The 17,214-nt window shown below is 38.7% G+C and overlaps 1 protein-coding gene across 1 annotated transcript in view; it reads right to left on the bottom strand.

The window, feature by feature from the left end:
- Positions 1 to 14,322: 14,322 nt before the first annotated feature.
- The window catches only part of steap2 (STEAP family member 2, metalloreductase), a 62,042-nt gene continuing 59,150 nt past the window's right edge, over positions 14,323 to 17,214 (bottom strand). The window contains exons 6-7 of the transcript XR_015775323.1: positions 15,166 to 15,228; positions 14,323 to 14,460 (exon numbers count right to left, since the gene is read on the bottom strand). The gene's annotated coding sequence lies outside the window, so the exon portion shown is untranslated. The remainder of the gene's footprint in view (positions 14,461 to 15,165; positions 15,229 to 17,214) is intronic.

The following is a 17,214-nucleotide window of genomic DNA, read 5'->3' on the forward strand; positions in this document are numbered from 1 at the left end:
AGCTGCTTTGTAGCATGCTGCTGAAAGCTGGAGATATTGCTGTGAGCAGAAATCAACACGTGTCCTTCCATCTGGCAAAACGATGGATGGTCATGCAGCACTTTATTCAACTGCCCATAAAATGGATAAGTTACAGAGCATTCGCGTGCTGTCACCATAACAACCACTACAAGGACCACCACACAGGAAGCTGGAATGTAGAATGTAGGATGTAGGATGTTGGAACAGCATGTCCTGTATTATTTCCTAATTTGACCAGAGCTGTCTGTATGGATATATACCCAAAGAGGTATATATCCATCAAGGCAAAAAGAAAAATGTGTCTGTGAACTGTATGAACTAACCTAAGAATTTTAATTTCATGTGTGTTACACAAAGAGAGAGAACACAGACTATAGATATGTCTGGAACAGGGCTCAGGTAAATCAATGGATTTCAAAACTTCCTTTATTCCTAATTAATCAAATACTTTTACGTTGCACACATTTCAGTTCAGTTCAGTTCCTTCCATACAACTGTATTTGTGCCATATTAAATGCACAGTTCAAAGCCAGTGTTGTCCATGTCATTGTTGAGTTACAGTCATGAACAATTAATGGATAAATCTGCATGCTCCTCAGCCTAGCAGTGCCTGACTTAACTGTTGATGGTCTGACCACTGAGCTCACTTTGAGAGACTCCAGTGAGCTCACACTGCTGTTGTGTTCAAGATGTGATGCTTTCACGAACCACAGTCCAGGTGTGGACTGTAACTAAATGAATGATAACGGTGTAGTAATGTCAATGCAGCCGTGTAACTACTTTGTGCATGACAGTTAGTCTGTTACATAGTCTGCCACCACACCAGGACCCCTCAGACCACAATTCTGTTGTCAGTTTATTAAGCAAACAAAGTTAAGGTCTTTTAATATTTAGCATGCCATCATTGATGATGAACAAAATTGTGGAAACACCTCTAGCGATAACACAATACAATTCAACAATAGCACAAACTACAGCCTCCAAACTGTATACCTCTCTATAACAGTTCCAACCATACATGAACATTAGGACTTTCATGTAAGGACAATTTATTGCAGGACTGTTGGATAATAATGCATTCATTCAAGGTAGGTAATAAACACACAACTGAATGCAAAGACAAGCTAAGCAAATAACCATGCTACGGTATGAAACTGAGCACCCAACAGCACATTCTGAGACCATTCTCACACCAACAAGCACCACTTCGGTTTTAGAATGAGAACAAAGTTCCCTACTTTGATCATGATCTTTGTTTGAAATGATATCTTGATGTTTAGGATTTGTGTTTGTCATACCACCAGGAACAGCCATTGCTATGCTGGTTGGCCAGGAAGGCTGCATTACAGCAGTGTTGCTAGTATTTTTAAGGTTAGACATGAAAGCTTGTTTCTGACCAAACTGTGTTATTGCATTTTTTTTTCTTTTAATGAGGACAAATAATAAAGAAAAGTAAAATGCTACTCTTTACAAAATCAAACTGTCTCTTTTTTTCAAACAAGTAAAAGAATATGATGATGGGGTTACATTTTGACCTGTTCTAAATGTAGACTACATCAGTTGGTTCGAATAATATAAAATATTTTTTTGACTGTATTACAGCTTTCTGCTTTTTTATCTTTTTATATACACAAATAAAACAAATAATAGTAGAAATTATTATATTAAGAAGAAATAAATTAAAAGTGTTCTGAAGTAGAAGCAGGTTGAATTGATCTTATGACATTGGCAGACCTTTAGGGCTTTTTATGCAATTGAAAAGGAAAAGAGTCCAAAGAAAAAAGCTGCAGCTGTTGAGTTATAAACAGTGACAGAACATTGGAATGAAAAAGACAAAAACTAAATTAACTAAATGTAACTGTTTGTAAAATTGATGGTGGACGACAGAAGAGAAGAATTAAGACAAAGTGTTGCCAGTGTGTTCTAATTTGCACCCATTAGGTCAGGTACCTTGTCTTGTTATCTTCCGTAAGATATTTCAAAATATTAATAATACATTTGGTAGTTTTAGGGCAACGTTCTGGTTTGGTATTTAAGATAATATTACCAAACAGACATCTATTAGTTAAGAATACTGGCTTTTGTGTTGAATTACAAATATGTTTTCCTAGAACAATGTGCTTGCACTCAGGTTTGGCTGGTACTAAAAGTCAGCCACATATTGTCCTGTATTGAATTCTTTGTAGCATCCTGACATAGATATTTATGTCACATGATTTACTGCACTGAGGTTTTAGTGAGATGGACTAACAGGTTTTTTGTTTGATTTGAGCGAGTCTGATAAGTGAAACTTCTATCCTCCACAATAAAGGAGTATAAAATTATAAGTGTATGTCTCCCCTGAGGAGAGACAAACCTGATATCATCTGTGTGGTAAAAGCAACTGTCCGAGCTTTGGCTTACAGTGAGAACTTACTGCCTCCAGCAGGTGAAATAAGAAACTGCACTAGTTCGATGATGCCAGCCTCACCTAGACATGCCAGATATTGGTCCCTCATAAAACATCACACAGCTGCAAACTAACATAAATGAAGGACTTGTCACTGATCCAGAGTCACTTGCAGCAGATTAAGTGATAAACTGTGTGCATTCCCATGTAGTGCAATATGATGGACATAGCTACTCTGGCATTACCCATTGGTTTGTTGGCTCTTGTTTGGAAACTTTTGGAAGCCTTATAATGATCAATGGCAATCATTGACCAACCAAAACACTCTGTCTGAGTCAGACAAACTGGAAAAAACATGGATATAGCTAACATGATGTCACCCACTGGTATTTGGACTGCCATTTTAAAGCCTCAATTCTGGCATTTCAGCTACCCCCATCTTTGTTTTGGAGCCTGAGGTGACCAGATTTGTGCAAGACTGACTGCTTGGACACCATTTGCAGACTAGCCCGGTAGAACCATCCTGATGACATGAGCTCAACATTCAGAATTGTTATGCATGTCGGAGCTGGGCCCTGCCTTGTATTCAGTAATTAAAATCCAATCAGGTCTCTGCTCTGTAGTTTAAAATGTAAGCATCCAATCAGGGACTTAGTTGTTGAAAAATGAAGGCTTGCAGAACACTAATGAAAGCTCACCAAGCAGCAGGTGCTAACTCTAGACAAAATATAGTAATAAGTGAAGTTATTTCAGAAAGAAAGTCAATAACAACAATTTAAAGGAGCTATATGGACATCATTTTAGTTTAAAACATTCCAAAAATGAACTAACCGTATCAACAGAGTGCGAAGAAGTAACAACTTTGACATTATGGCCAAGATGCCCATGTATTGTACTGCAGAGATAACCACTGCTAAGCAGCCAGGGACGGGGCATCCTTTCTGTAATAACACATCCTGGCCTGACAGGTAATAGCGAGTCATGCTGCCACCAGCAAGTCACACTAACCGTTATTCCTGTCACAAGCAGCTCCCGGAAAGAAGCAACGTTCCCCATGGTGGAGAGTAAAAAGGTGCAGTTTGATGCTGAACTCGTAAGTTTCTTTTAGACTATATAAACTTTATATAAACATATTTTAGTGTAACAGACTGTAGGCTTATAGATTGCAATAAACTTTTGATGTGACTGTTTTCTTGTCACTGTGTAGTTGCTAAAACTGAGCTAAGTTATAAAGTAAACTAGAGCCTCTGTATTCTTGCTCTTCTTATGAGTTGCCTTTATTCATGACTGATGACTGTACATTGCGGTTGTATGGACACAGTAGTAGACCAACTGAAATAATGTCAACCAGTTCACCTTATTGTAACCACTTTGGATAACTGTTATGAGATGAGGCAAAATTAAATGTGTGGAAAAGTCATTTAAAGGTTGAAATACTGCCCTCCATTCTGTTGGACTGGGTGACTGGTAATTAAAAATAGGTTGTTTAAATAATAGTATGCACTTATTGAGTTTCTCTGAGAAAAAGACAAAAAAGTATTTTCTGACTGGATTTGACAAAAGCCAGACCAGATATAAAGCTAGGAATTGTGGCCATCCAGATTAGATTCACATTACTTCAGATAGATAGTAAGGATGCTGCCAGCTGGTAGTCAGCAGTCCAAAGGCAGCTGGCTACTGAATAAGAAATGGCAAAATATGCTGGCAGCACCAATGTATCACAAAAACCTTGTGGAAATTGTTGTTTTTTAGATCTACTTTGCTGTCTACTGTAAAAACGTATTTGTGTAGTACAGGCTACTGCTAACGACAGGATCGTCTAGAGGAGTTTCTATGTCAAAGAAAGTAATCCTGCTCATTGAAAGTGTTTGGGGCAGCAGAGAGTCCAGACTGATACAGAGAGACAAACAAAATGTTGAGCTCATTAGGATGGTCCTGCCAGGCTATCAGCAAACAGCCTGTCTTTCTAGAGGCCATGCCCTTAAATAATATGCATAACTTTAAGCCTTAAGAAAATGTAATCGGGTGAATTACTTTAATAAAAAAAAATCACCCCTTGTACAGTTATCTTGTATGTTAATAATCAGCTATACAGACCAAAATTTTTTTTTCTGTAAACCTGCATATTTCTGCAGTAAAGTTGGGCATTTTAACATTGGGGTCTATGGTGACTGACTCACTTTTGAAGCCAGCCTAATGTGGCCATTAGAGGAACTGCAGTTTTTGGCACTGCTGCGATGGCTTCATTTTCCAGCCCTTTGTCAAATTTTGGATTTGGATTCATTTTTATCAGATGGATTAAAACATAGAAATCGAGTAAAGTGGAGATGTGGAGGAAATGCCCGTGCTAAATTTTGAATGTAAAAGTAAAACAAGTGGGGAAAAATTAATCTCACATTATAAAATTGTCGTGGTACCACAGTTTAATCATATACTTATGATGTTGCCAATTAGTATAGGTCCCCAATTTTTAAGCAATATGATGTGATAATTAAGGATTTTTTTATGGGAGGGGTAAAGGCCAAGGATTAAGCTTAGTAAAATGTATTCTCCTAGGAACAAAGGGTGGGTTGATGCGTAAGATATTATGTTGTAAACAATAAAAAACAGTGAACAACTGTCTCCCTTATGGTATAACTTTGTGATTAGCATTGGAAAGACAGTGGTGTCTTAAAAAAAGTGTCATGTTAATGGGCTATGTAATATTGGTGATATATATGGACACGGTGTGATTATGTCCTATGCAGACATGATAAGGAAATATAACCTCGAAGGGAAAGAGCATTTCTGGATATAATTACAGATCAGGAACTGTATAATCTCCAGGATCCAGTACAAAGATGGAAACCACATCATGGACTATTTCACACTATAAGAGGAGTAACATTGTGCTTCTGTTTTTTACAGAGCAGCCAACCAAATGCTTGCCAATGACTATAAGAGCTTGCTGAAACTGTGGAAGAAGGACTTTGGGTGTGCGATTGAGGACAACACATTAAAAGTTATATCAACAGTAGGAAGGGAAGCTAAAGGGAAATTTACCCAATATAAAGTAACAGGTTTTACTGGACCATTGAGATTGAACAGAATGGGTATAATAAACAATAATCTCTGTTGGAAGTGCCAGAAAGATATAGGCACTTTTCTACATTGCATCTGGGAGTGCCCAAACATACAGCCCTTCTGGAGGACAATTCTGGAATACTTGAGCAACTGGCTGGGAAAGACATTGCCAGTGTGACTAAGACTGTGTTTAGTAGGGGACAAACCCCAATATACAACATCTCGGATGGGGAGTTCTCGGGGATCATGGTGGGCATTACTGTGGCCGCCAGGACAAGACTTAAATGGTAAATGTACTGTACTTGTATAGCGCTTTTCTAGTCTTTTTGACCCCTCAAATCGCTTTCACACTACGTCACATTCACCCACACATCATTCACACACATACACACTCCGATGACGCAGCATCAGGAGAAATTTGGGGTTTAGAATCTTGCCCAAGGATTCCTCGACATGCTGACTGGAGGAGTCAGGGATCGAACCACTGACCTTACGATTAGAGAACAACCTCCAGAGTAAACAAGGCTACCTCGACAAGGGTGTAGTCATCCCATTCCTCATAGTTCAAATGATTAGCTAATGCAAAGGTATCCTGGAGTGTAAGGGCAGCTTCCTCAGACAAGAGATTTGGGTCATTAGGTCTCAGACAGCAATTTTGATGAACATGACACACCACATTCCTGATTGGGGACTTCTTCTGAACCGGTCCTCTGCCACTGCTCCTATGTGAAGAAAAACGTTATGGTAGATTATGTTGGTATCTGCCGTCTCATCTAGTTGAAGCGTGGTAAACCAAGAAAGGCCGCCATTAGAAGTTGCGCAAAGTCGTGCCACACAGGGTTGCCAAGTCACAGCAAATGAAGTTTGCATCGTGCTTAGACGCTGGAAAACACCCAAGTCTCCAGAATTAAAAGAATGGGTAAACATGATAACGAGAACCGGTTCTTTTCAGTAAATGCTTGACAGGATGAATGACAGGACCAAAAGAAAGCCAACACTGTGGGATTGTTTCTGGACTCATATAAAGCCTTCAATCTGCTCAGATTCTGACTGATAAAACTGCTGCAGGAACATTGTTTCTTGTTATCATATAACATCATAATCTGGTGTGTGGATGTTCTTCCTAGCGATGTTTATACTAATATTCCCAGGGCACTTCTGCTTTGTAATCTTCCTTTTTATTTGACCTTTTTTTCCATCTTTTCTTTTCATCATTTTATCACTGATGCCTTTATTGTAAGTGACATGGTTTCTCTCACAGTGTGAATGGCTGTATTCTCATAAACCAAAGACAAAAGCAATAAAAGCTTGAATTACAAAAAACGAATACATGCTCTTTTCAACACCTTTTTTTGAAAGACCTATGAAATTAGTCAAGTCTTTGTCTTCTTTGTTTAAGGGGACTTTGATTGGTGTTAAAACACTATGGAAAACAGTAATGTCACCACTAAAATAAAAAAAAAATTACTCTCTGTCACAACTGTGCACTACCTCGCCATTTGCAAGTCTCGAGTATTAACTATAAAAGGAAATGGGGAGTATACCCCTGTAAATTTCAAGAATGTATAAATGTATGAAAAGACAGATACTATCTTAACTAAATAAGTGCCCATGGAGTGGACTACAGATTTTCAGCCTGTTGTAATAGAGTAACATGCATAATACTGTTACACTAGACAGTTCACCTCCTTGTTAAAATGTTGGTTTTGTATGATTGTGTGATGATTCCTCATGTCATATTATTATTCGTCTGCACTGTTTGATGTCTCCGTAATTTGGAGGCTGAACATGACATATCTATCCTGCCTCCTCCAGTGACTATTGACAAAAAACTATATGCTGTTATTGTGCTTACTTTTCAGTCATTTTAATGAGCCAATTCTGTTTTATTTGCACCACATTTGCATTATTGCATTATAATTACACTTTTTAAAAAAGTATAAATAATTAAGAACGTGATGTCTACTAGGACAAAGGACAAAGAGATGCATTTTAGGAAATTGTTAAATCAACACGACATGACGTTGATTACACAAATCTTAGGGACAAAAAAAGTATATATCTCAATATTAACTTCAGTCATGAAAGTAGAAAGTGTCCTCACACACATACACACACTAACACACTTTTCAAAACCAAGCTCCATCATCTCCTTATTTTGTTTATGATGCCACTTCATGCAGCTTTGAAGGGTCTACTGCCAGCCAACTGCACTGCTGGACAACTCTGCCTACAAAATAGAGGGTCCAACAGCAAACCTTTACAGATAAAGCACTTTTAATCAGCCTCACATTTACCCATTTACACACACTCATACACACATGCACATACTGATGGTGACAAAGTTGCCATGCAAGGCTTTACATGCCGGCTTCAGGGTATATCTCAGGGACACTTCTACATGTAAACAGGAGGAGTCAGGAATCAAACTGTCAGCCCTTCAGTCACCAGCAGATAGTGTTAGTGCCACAAAGGCACACCAAGATGGAATAAAATAAATACTGTCCACAAACCAAAATGTCACAGGTTAAAATGTCCCAACAGCCAGTGCACCATTCAACAACCCTGAGTGAATTCAAATAGTAGTGCATTTTTAAAAATAAATACAGAGTCATGTCAGTCAGTCAAGAACAATGGGTGTGCTCTGAGAGAAGCAGTGGTCCATCAGGGACATCCCTCAGAAGGCCTCAATAGGCCTTAAGGTATCCAGCATCAGGAATCCAGCATCGGTCTGTGGAAATGGAAGAGCATTATTTCAAATCACTTATATTATCACTGACATTCACTTAACTGCTAATAATGAACTGGACATTGTTGTGGCAATCTATTTATCAAGAAAGACCAATCAAGTGAAAGCAGAGGTCTGATCATGAGAGACAAAGTAAAATGGATACTACGGGGGCTAACATCATCACACATAAATAAAATTAGGCTCAGTCAATTCGCAAGAGTCTCAGCTTTCCAGTCATACGCAATTTATACAGTTACAAAGACTGTTCAAGGACCCCAGTGTGTAGAAATATTAAATGTGTTCAGGTAAGTAATTTATCAGGATGGTGTGTCAGTCAGGACACAGGAATGAAGATGAGGAGACGTAATTAGGGCCCAAGCACCAAACTGTGCGAGGATCCTTTAGGAATGCAAGAAATTATTATTATTAGAGCCCAAGCACTGAACGGTGCAAAGACCATGTTGTAATATGACATATGTCTGTTTCGATTATTGCCCCCCACCCCCCCCTTTCCTTTTTGCCACGATTGTATTTCATTTGTTATTTATGACATCTATTGCATGTCTGTCTGTCCTCATCATCCTCTGCTGCTCTTCCTGAGGTTTCTTCCTTTATTTTGTGCCCCCTACAAAATTCCAAAGAAGCAGCCCCTGTGGTACATTTCACCCAGAGTTACAAAACTTGGGAGACATGTGTAAAACCCCAAGACCCACAAAAAAGCCTCTTGGACCCATCCCTAAACCCAACAGGAAGTCGGCCATTTTGAATTGAATGTGCAATTTTGGTGTATTTTTGACCAATTTCAGGGGTTGTATTTTTTCATTCTTCTCGTACAGATTTCCTCCTATTTATTTCAGATTTTACACATCTTCTCAGAAGGCCTGGGACATCAAAAGTTATTCAATTCGTGAGTTTTCATCACACTGTGGGTGTCATTGGGCCAAACATTTCCATGCCTTGCCTTGAACCAGGAAGTTAGCAGGAACTAGTTTATAACTCTGAGGAACATGGTCCAATCTGCACAAAACTTCACGTGGTTGATGACATTCTTGTCCTGAACACATCCACATGACAACCGTTACCATGACTTATAGCGCCCCTTACTGGCAACATGAAATGTCATTGAAATTACATGCTTTCTTCTTTGTTGGACTGCTCCAACAGATTTTATCTGATTGACTTCACATTTGGTGACAAAACCTTTAAGACCTTAAAGATGCCTCCCTCTGTAGAATAGGTTTTCCATGAATGCTGTTGCCATGGAGACCCAGTGGTTGCCACCAACAAGGAAGTAACTTCACTTTGCATCAACCGATTGGCCCCAAATTTCACAGTTGTGATCAGGCTGCAGCTCTACATCAACATGTCATTGAGATATGATACTCACTGCTTGACCTACTGCCAACAGGAAGTATGGCTTTTCACACAATTATCCTTTCACTGACATTAAATGTACATGGTTTGGTCTACAAATAATGTAGATCAAAATGACATAGATTTTGTGTGGCCTTGAGGAAGAACTATACCATGTGAAATGTTTCACACAAGGCTCCAAAGTTTCTGTTTGTATTTTCCAGCTTTCACTTAAAATTAAAGATTGCTCCAATCAGAGTAACGCCAGTAACTCCACCTTGCACCATTCGGTGCTCAGGCCCGTTCATCATTGATTTAATTAGGGCCTGAGCACCGAATGGTGCAAGGACCCTCTTGGAATGCTAGGAATTATTAGGGCCAGAGCACCGAACAGTGGGAGGACCCTCTTGAAACTGAAGGAATTATTCTTATTGTTATTTTTATTTTTCTCACAAATGAATTGCCTTTTTGAAGGCTTTAACACATATTCGTTATATTTGTTACACGTGGTTGCTACTGTTTTCCTTAGTTAATGATCTGCCATATAATTATTTGGTTTTCTCATAAGTGTTTGTTATCGATCAGCAGAGGAGAGCGTCATGGTGTCAAATATTGAAGATTTGAAGGCCTGTAGTGAAATTTATCGATTGAGAAAGAAATTAGATCTAGACAGTTAAAACAGCAGAAGTGACAGAGGGGAGGAGTGTATTTTCACGGTTAAGCACCACACCCCTTTTTTCACAGGAGATATAACCCCAGTGAAGTTGAAGGACTTTCGTATTTTGGGGTCTTTTGGCTCTTTCGGCTTTTTGGGTTCTGCGCTTTTGGCTCTTTGGGCTTCAGCCACATGAGGTGTCAGAAGATGATCCAGCTGTTCATGGAGAGAGAGATGGAGGAATCAAACTCAAGCCGAGTCAAACCGACCAAGGCCAGCCACCGGAACGGCACGAGTATAACCAAACTGCCCATCCAGTGTCCTCACAAAGGCCACACTGCAACTTTCTAAAGCAAACCGTTTCCCTGGCATCGAGACTTCTGAGGAAGGTAAAATGATCTTTTCTGTGGCTTTATGGGGTTGATGCTCTTAAATGATAAGGACACATAGGAAGTGTTAGACCTAGGTTAGGATCTCAAATTTATACAATTGTGGGTTGTTCTCTGATCAGGCCTTTTCTTTATCTTTTCCTTTTATGTTTTATGTGATAGGTTGCCTCTCTTTTTTCTTTAATCTTAACTTTTCATCTGCTTGATCATCTTGCACTATTTCAGTGCACCTGATCAAGTCCAGATGTTTCACCAAATTCAGTTCCTCATTGGTTTTCATTCTCTCGTTTTTATTGTTGCTTCTTTTATGATTTTGTTGTTCATTTAGTCATTTTATTCACTTGGTGTCTCTTCTGTATTTACTGTTTCATCATGTATCCATACTTATTCTTAAACTCATTCATTTGTAGTCTTTTAGGCGTAGTTTTGCTGTGTAGTGAATAGTTTAATAAACATTTCATTTATAAAGACACTTGATCTTGTGATTTGTGTGTGTATAATGTCAGGTCACTGTACACCTGGAAAAAGAACTCTGTAGCAAACTTAAAATTATAAGACTAGATTAATTTATAAGGCAAAATGGGCTATTAACCTTTCTATTTTAATGGGTGGTGCTCCGAGGTTTTTAAACTCTAATTTTTAATGTAAACTTATTGTTCCTGAAAGCTGAAGTTGAATCCCATTACTCCACTTCATCTTTATACCAATTAATGTTTCTGAGTCATAATTTAGCATTATGAGTTATAGTTATGTATTTTGGTATTAATTTATTAATAAATTAATAATTTTAATTAATTTTAATTAATACATCCCCTATTTAAACCGCTAAAGCATGCGGAGATAGTAGGTAATGTTCAGTTTGGCCGGGGAGGCTTGGGGCTTGGGCTAGGCAAACTGGTGTGGAATACAGCAGGCCCCAAGGATAGAAGAAAGCTGGTAGCGGAACAGGTACGTGGGCAGGAGGAGACTGCAAGGGGTGCTAAGTCAGTGGCTCAGGCTAAGCATGGTCAGTGGTTGAATTGGGAAAATGTAGAGAGGAGGAAGCTTAGCTAGAGGGACCTGTGGAATATGAAGGAGAGCCGCATTAGATTCCTGATAGGGGCTACATGATGTGTTGCCAACCCCCCAGAACCTGAAGTTCTGAGTAAATGGTGCCCATTGTGTTCAGGTACAGCAACCTTAAGACATATTTTGTGAGGCTGCAAAATTAGTTCATCACAGGGCCGGTATACGTGGTGACATATTCAGGTGTTGAGAAGCTTAGTTGCAGGGACTGAGGGGAGAAGAAGACAGGTGAATTCAGGAGAATTTTTTAAAAAGGTGAGTCTAGCTGTCCAGTTTGTACGTGAGTGGGAGAAACATAGTGGCAGTAAGACAGGGAGGAGGCAGGGGTGTGGTTGCCTGGAAGGAGCTTGTGAAGAGGAAAGCTTGTTATTCCCCAGGAAATAGTCTGTACTAATTTGAGGCCTGACATAGTGCTGTGGTCAGTGAGTCAATGGTTTATTTATGGTTTATGGTTTATTATTCAATCGTTTATTTCATTGAGCTAACAGTCCCTTGGGAAGCCTCAGTGGAAGAAGTTGAGCAAAAAGGATGGAAAGTTAGGGTTCACCCAGTTAAAGTGGGATGTAGTGGATTTGTAGGTGGATCAGCTACCTCTCTCCTGGGGGAAATGGAAGTAAGGGGACAGAGCTTAAGAAAGACAGTAACGGAAATGTCAGATGAGACAGTTAAATCCAGTCAGTGGATTTGGATCAGAAGAAACAATGGTAGTTGGGGACCAGCAGGCGAACCCACTGAACAGGCAACTCCTTGGGGCGGCTGTGGCTCAGAGGTAGAGTGGGTCATCCTCTAATCGGAAGGTCAGCGGTTCGATCCCCAGCTCCTCCAGGCAACATGTTGAAGTATTCTTAGATGATACTAAAGATACTGATGATACCTGAAGTCTGAAGTCTGCATAAATGGAGCCTGGGTCTGTTGAAGATGGCATTGCTGTTTGGGTTGTGATAGGCATGTGATAACTAGCCTAGCTAGCGTGGCTAGTGTAGCTGTGATAGTCATGTTGTAGCATAGCTTAGTCTTGTATCTGTGATAGCTTTGTAATAGTTTAGCTTGTATCTGTGATAGCTTTGTATTAGTTTAGCTTGTATCTGTGATTGCTTTGTAGTAGTCTAGCTTAGCCCTGTGTCTGTGACAGCCAGGTGGTACTGCCACTACCTTGAGCTTGCATTAACGGAGCCTGGGTCTGTTAAATGTGGCAGAGCTGTTTGGGCTGCATAGGAGCAGTAAGAGCTGGCAGTAGGGGAGTGGCTTTGGGACGCCAGAGTTCACTGCCTAGCCTCCTGGAGGTGTTGTGGAACCAACTAGGTGAAACGCTGATGAAAGGAGGTTCCCACCTGATGACCCCAAAGATGTGTTAGCTAATTGGTGACCCTAGTTTCTTTAGTGTGCTTATTCTTTTCTGGAGCACAACCTGTGACCTGTCACCCTGGCAAGTTTCCAAGGCACCCAAGGCAAGATTCTTGTGTTTTAATTGAACTGAATAACACATTGTGGATTTGAACTTTGATTACAAAAGGAAGTTTAGTTTAGAAGTTTCGATGTTTAGTTGAACTGAATTACACATTGTGGATTTGAACTTTGATTACAAGAGGATATAGCAGATTATATTACAATATATGAACATTGTTAATATATACATATATATAAAAAAAAGTTTCTACATTTTCTGTATAATAGATAAAATGCAGGTAGCATTTTTCCATAGAAAATAATTTCATAAAACATCTATGGTCACTGGTGAAATGAGATTCAGAATCCAGGTGATCTTTTTCTCACTAGGCCTATTTGAAGACATTTATTGAACATTCCCACTGAGGCCATAATTTAACTGGCTTTGCAAAAGTGATGTTTTCATCCTTTAAAATGTGCAAATGAAAGCCTTTAACTTAAACACACGCACACACCAACATGTCTCTGTGTTTGTGTGTCGGTAACCGTTGCTATGGTAATTAATTTCCCACCTGCACCCCTATTCCACTAGAGTGCACTAGAATAAACAGAGGAAGTTCAAAATGCTCGGGCGTCACGTGACTCATGGAGGCTTCATATAGTTCCCGGAAGTGTCTGGTGGGCCATTTGAAAACATTATACGGAGACACAAAATTCATATTTTTGATAAATAGCAGTCAATAACCGCATTGATTTACAATATACACGGAGCACATTGTCTTTAGTTTCATTATTATATATTTTTTTTAAGTAAAATGTGCTTATTTTTGAAGATTAATGTTAACAGCTAGGGTTAGATTAGACTGATTAATCTCACACTCGGGAGATTCACACATTTCAGCAGCTCTAGAGTCAGAGGTAATAGAAAAAAAGCAACTGAGTGCAAACAAAGGTTAAAATATGAAAATACAAAAAATAAAATAGATTGTAAAACACAAAATATATAAAATAGATATATATACATATATATAAATACATATATATAGTACTTTCATATATAAAATGTGTAATTACATAGTAAAAATATGAGTTATATGGATATGACATATATGGTTATGCTGACATATTTTAGACTTACCATGGTAAAGGAGCAGGTTGTTGTTTATTGCTTATATATGTGTGTGTATTTTATTTATATTTGTCTTTTTTCTGACTTACTTACGGCAATTAATTAATTAATTTAATTAATATCTAATAAACCACACCATTGGGAAGCCTTGTATATGGTTTAATAAAAATAAGGAACAGGGAAAGGCTTGCAGAAGACAGGGAGATGACACTCAGGATGAGGGTGCTGTCTTAGTGCAGGGAGTCTCCAGACTCCACTGAATCCCGTGTAGCTCTTTCACTGAAAGAGGGAGGGAGAAAAAGGACGGGCGAGCAGGTTAGAAACACATTTATAGGCCTGGATGAAACCACTTTAGGAGATAAGGCATGTTTGTTCCCCAACTTCAGTTATGAAAACTTTTTGGCTATCTTATGTTTGCGCTTCTAAGAGTGAATTACTCGCTTGTAAATTAGCTTTTTCTGTGCTAACCTCAGCATTTGTCTATAGTGTTTTATATGAAAGGCCTACAAATATTGATCCTTTTTTTTAATCATTCATCAGACTTTGATCCTTTGTCAACCTGCCCGTCCCTGTGCCCAAGCTTTTTCCTTTGTTTTAAAGAGGTCTAGGCTACTTCATGGTTCTATGTCATCACTCTACTGTGAATATAAGAGAGTGATTTTAATACAAAGTGTAAACCACTGCATGTGAATGCATGAATTAGTCAGATCTGGACTCCAGAGGAGAGCCTTCATTAGGATGTGTAATATTGCCCTTTACTGGATTTATACGTTAATGAACTGCATTAAACTAGAGTCATCTGTGTTTTTATAATCTGCTTCGAAATAGTTCCTCCAGCACCCAGTGCTCCTATTTTAAGTTACCAATATACAATAACAAGATTACATATATAACACCATAATAAAAAATATAATATAATACAGTAGTGTAACAATTTCGGTATCCCCTTAAGCGTAGTATGTTTCATTTTTCTAAATGACTTACCCTGTGATCTCATTCAGGTCTTTCACCTTCCCTCCCTTTGCCATCGATTGAAAATCAGCCGAGCTGAAACATAATAAAGACCAATGGAGTCAACAGAATCACAAAGCTAAAAACAATTCACCCTTGAATTATGTTTCTGTTTACAGTAATGTTTTTACATTATTTATTAGTTTCAAATATGCACTTTTAATCCATATCAATACTTATGTACCATAAAATAGCACTCCACTATCAAGCACTATGTTATCTTTAACAAAGCTGACATGTAACTTACACTGAGCTGTAAAATAAATCACACAAGGCTTTTTTTCCCCTTTAACTCCCCAGTCTTAGATGAAATTACTCAAGAGCAGGACATTTTAAATTAACAGGCTGTTAGCGGCTAACGAAATGTGTTCATTAGCTTAGTGAACATTAGCTTACTCTATTAGCATATCTGTTATTGACGCGACTCTCTCTTAAAGGGCTCTGCTATTTCCTCCTCTCCTACCTCCTCTGAGTGCTGCTCAGAGGAGGTAGTTGCATTTGTTGGATTTGATGCAAATATTCACTCTCAAACTCACCTAGTTGTCAAACTATGACATTTGACAGAGAGAGGAGGTTCTCCTGAATGCACACATATCATTTTTTTCTGAAAAATGTCTGAAAAAATGCCCAAAACATCGTGTAAGAAACAGTTGCCCTCAGCCAATTTCCAGCAATTTCTCATTTCAGTTTGTATTGGAGTAAATAGGGGGTTTTTTGGGGTCTCTCTTCCTTTGGAGGCTCACTGAGTCAGCTATGTTGGGTTGTCTGCTTTCAAAAATACATTTCTGTGTTCCTTTGTTTTGATGTATACATTTTGTATAATGAGTGGTGATTGTGGGAGAAGAACAGTTTTTTCAGAAAAATTTGGGAATATTTTTTAGCTACTCTACACTCTAGCGACACTGTGGCTTTTTTGGGATTTTCGGGAAAATCACTTGACCAATCTCTAAGATAAATGGTAAATGGACTGTACTTGTATAGTACTTTCCTATTCTTATTTTAACCACTCAAAGCACTTTCACAGGATATGTCAAATTCACACAATCACACACACATTCACACAGTGATGGTTGATGATGCAGCAACAGGAGCAATTTGGGGTTTAGTATCTTGCCCAAGGACACTTCAACATGTTGCCTGGGTCAGCCAGGGATTGAACCACTGACCTTCCGATTAAAAGACAACCTACTCTACCTCTGAGCCACAGCCGCTCCTTCTCTCTAAGAAAAGACATGGCACACCATTCCTGAATTTTCCACACGTTTTGATGTATATTTTGTGTGGGACTACGAGTGGGGCCACGAGTCTTTACTAGTATACGTGTTAAGTGTGTAGTAATGTGTATGCACTCTGGGAGTGTGACATGACATGATGATGTGAATTGTAACAGGTTCCTTGCGCTGCTTCACAGTGCAGGCACCCTAATAACATATCGGCTAATACTGATACTAAGTATAATAAGACATAGAAATTAATGGAAGCACTTTATAATACAGCCCACAACTTACAGTGTAATTATGTGGTACTCACAAAGTCCTTTAGAGGAAAGATGTTTTAAGTTATCCCCCAAGTGTTTTTAAGCACTAGGTACCCACGGAATACTTTACAAAGGTACTTTAGAGGAAAAATTTAAGAAGTAATAAGTACTGGGTACCTACAAGGTAGGTACAGGGTTATAAATCCAAATGGTTGACAAAAATGGAATCCTGCCAACTATGCATTTCTCTGTTGTTACGAGAATTATTATGAATTATACTTTTTGTATTATCTTCTCATCTTATTTGTCTTTGACATCATAGGACATATTATTTGAAATAACAACACACCAAGAATCTTTTCTATTGTCTTTATTGAACATAATAATCATACAGGCATTCAGCTGGTGGACATGGAATAGACCCTTCATTCATTCACCTCTGCAGCAACACATATGAGACAGGCTGAAGTAGAAAACAAACTTACCTTTCTTCAGCTCAACAGATAGCTTATGTTGTCATCCGAGGATGGCAAAGTAACATAATA

This window comes from Plectropomus leopardus, chromosome 21 (assembly GCF_026936395.1).
Source record: "Plectropomus leopardus strain MGB_pleo_1.0 chromosome 21, ASM2693639v1, whole genome shotgun sequence".
Lineage (NCBI taxonomy): Eukaryota > Metazoa > Chordata > Actinopteri > Perciformes > Serranidae > Plectropomus > Plectropomus leopardus.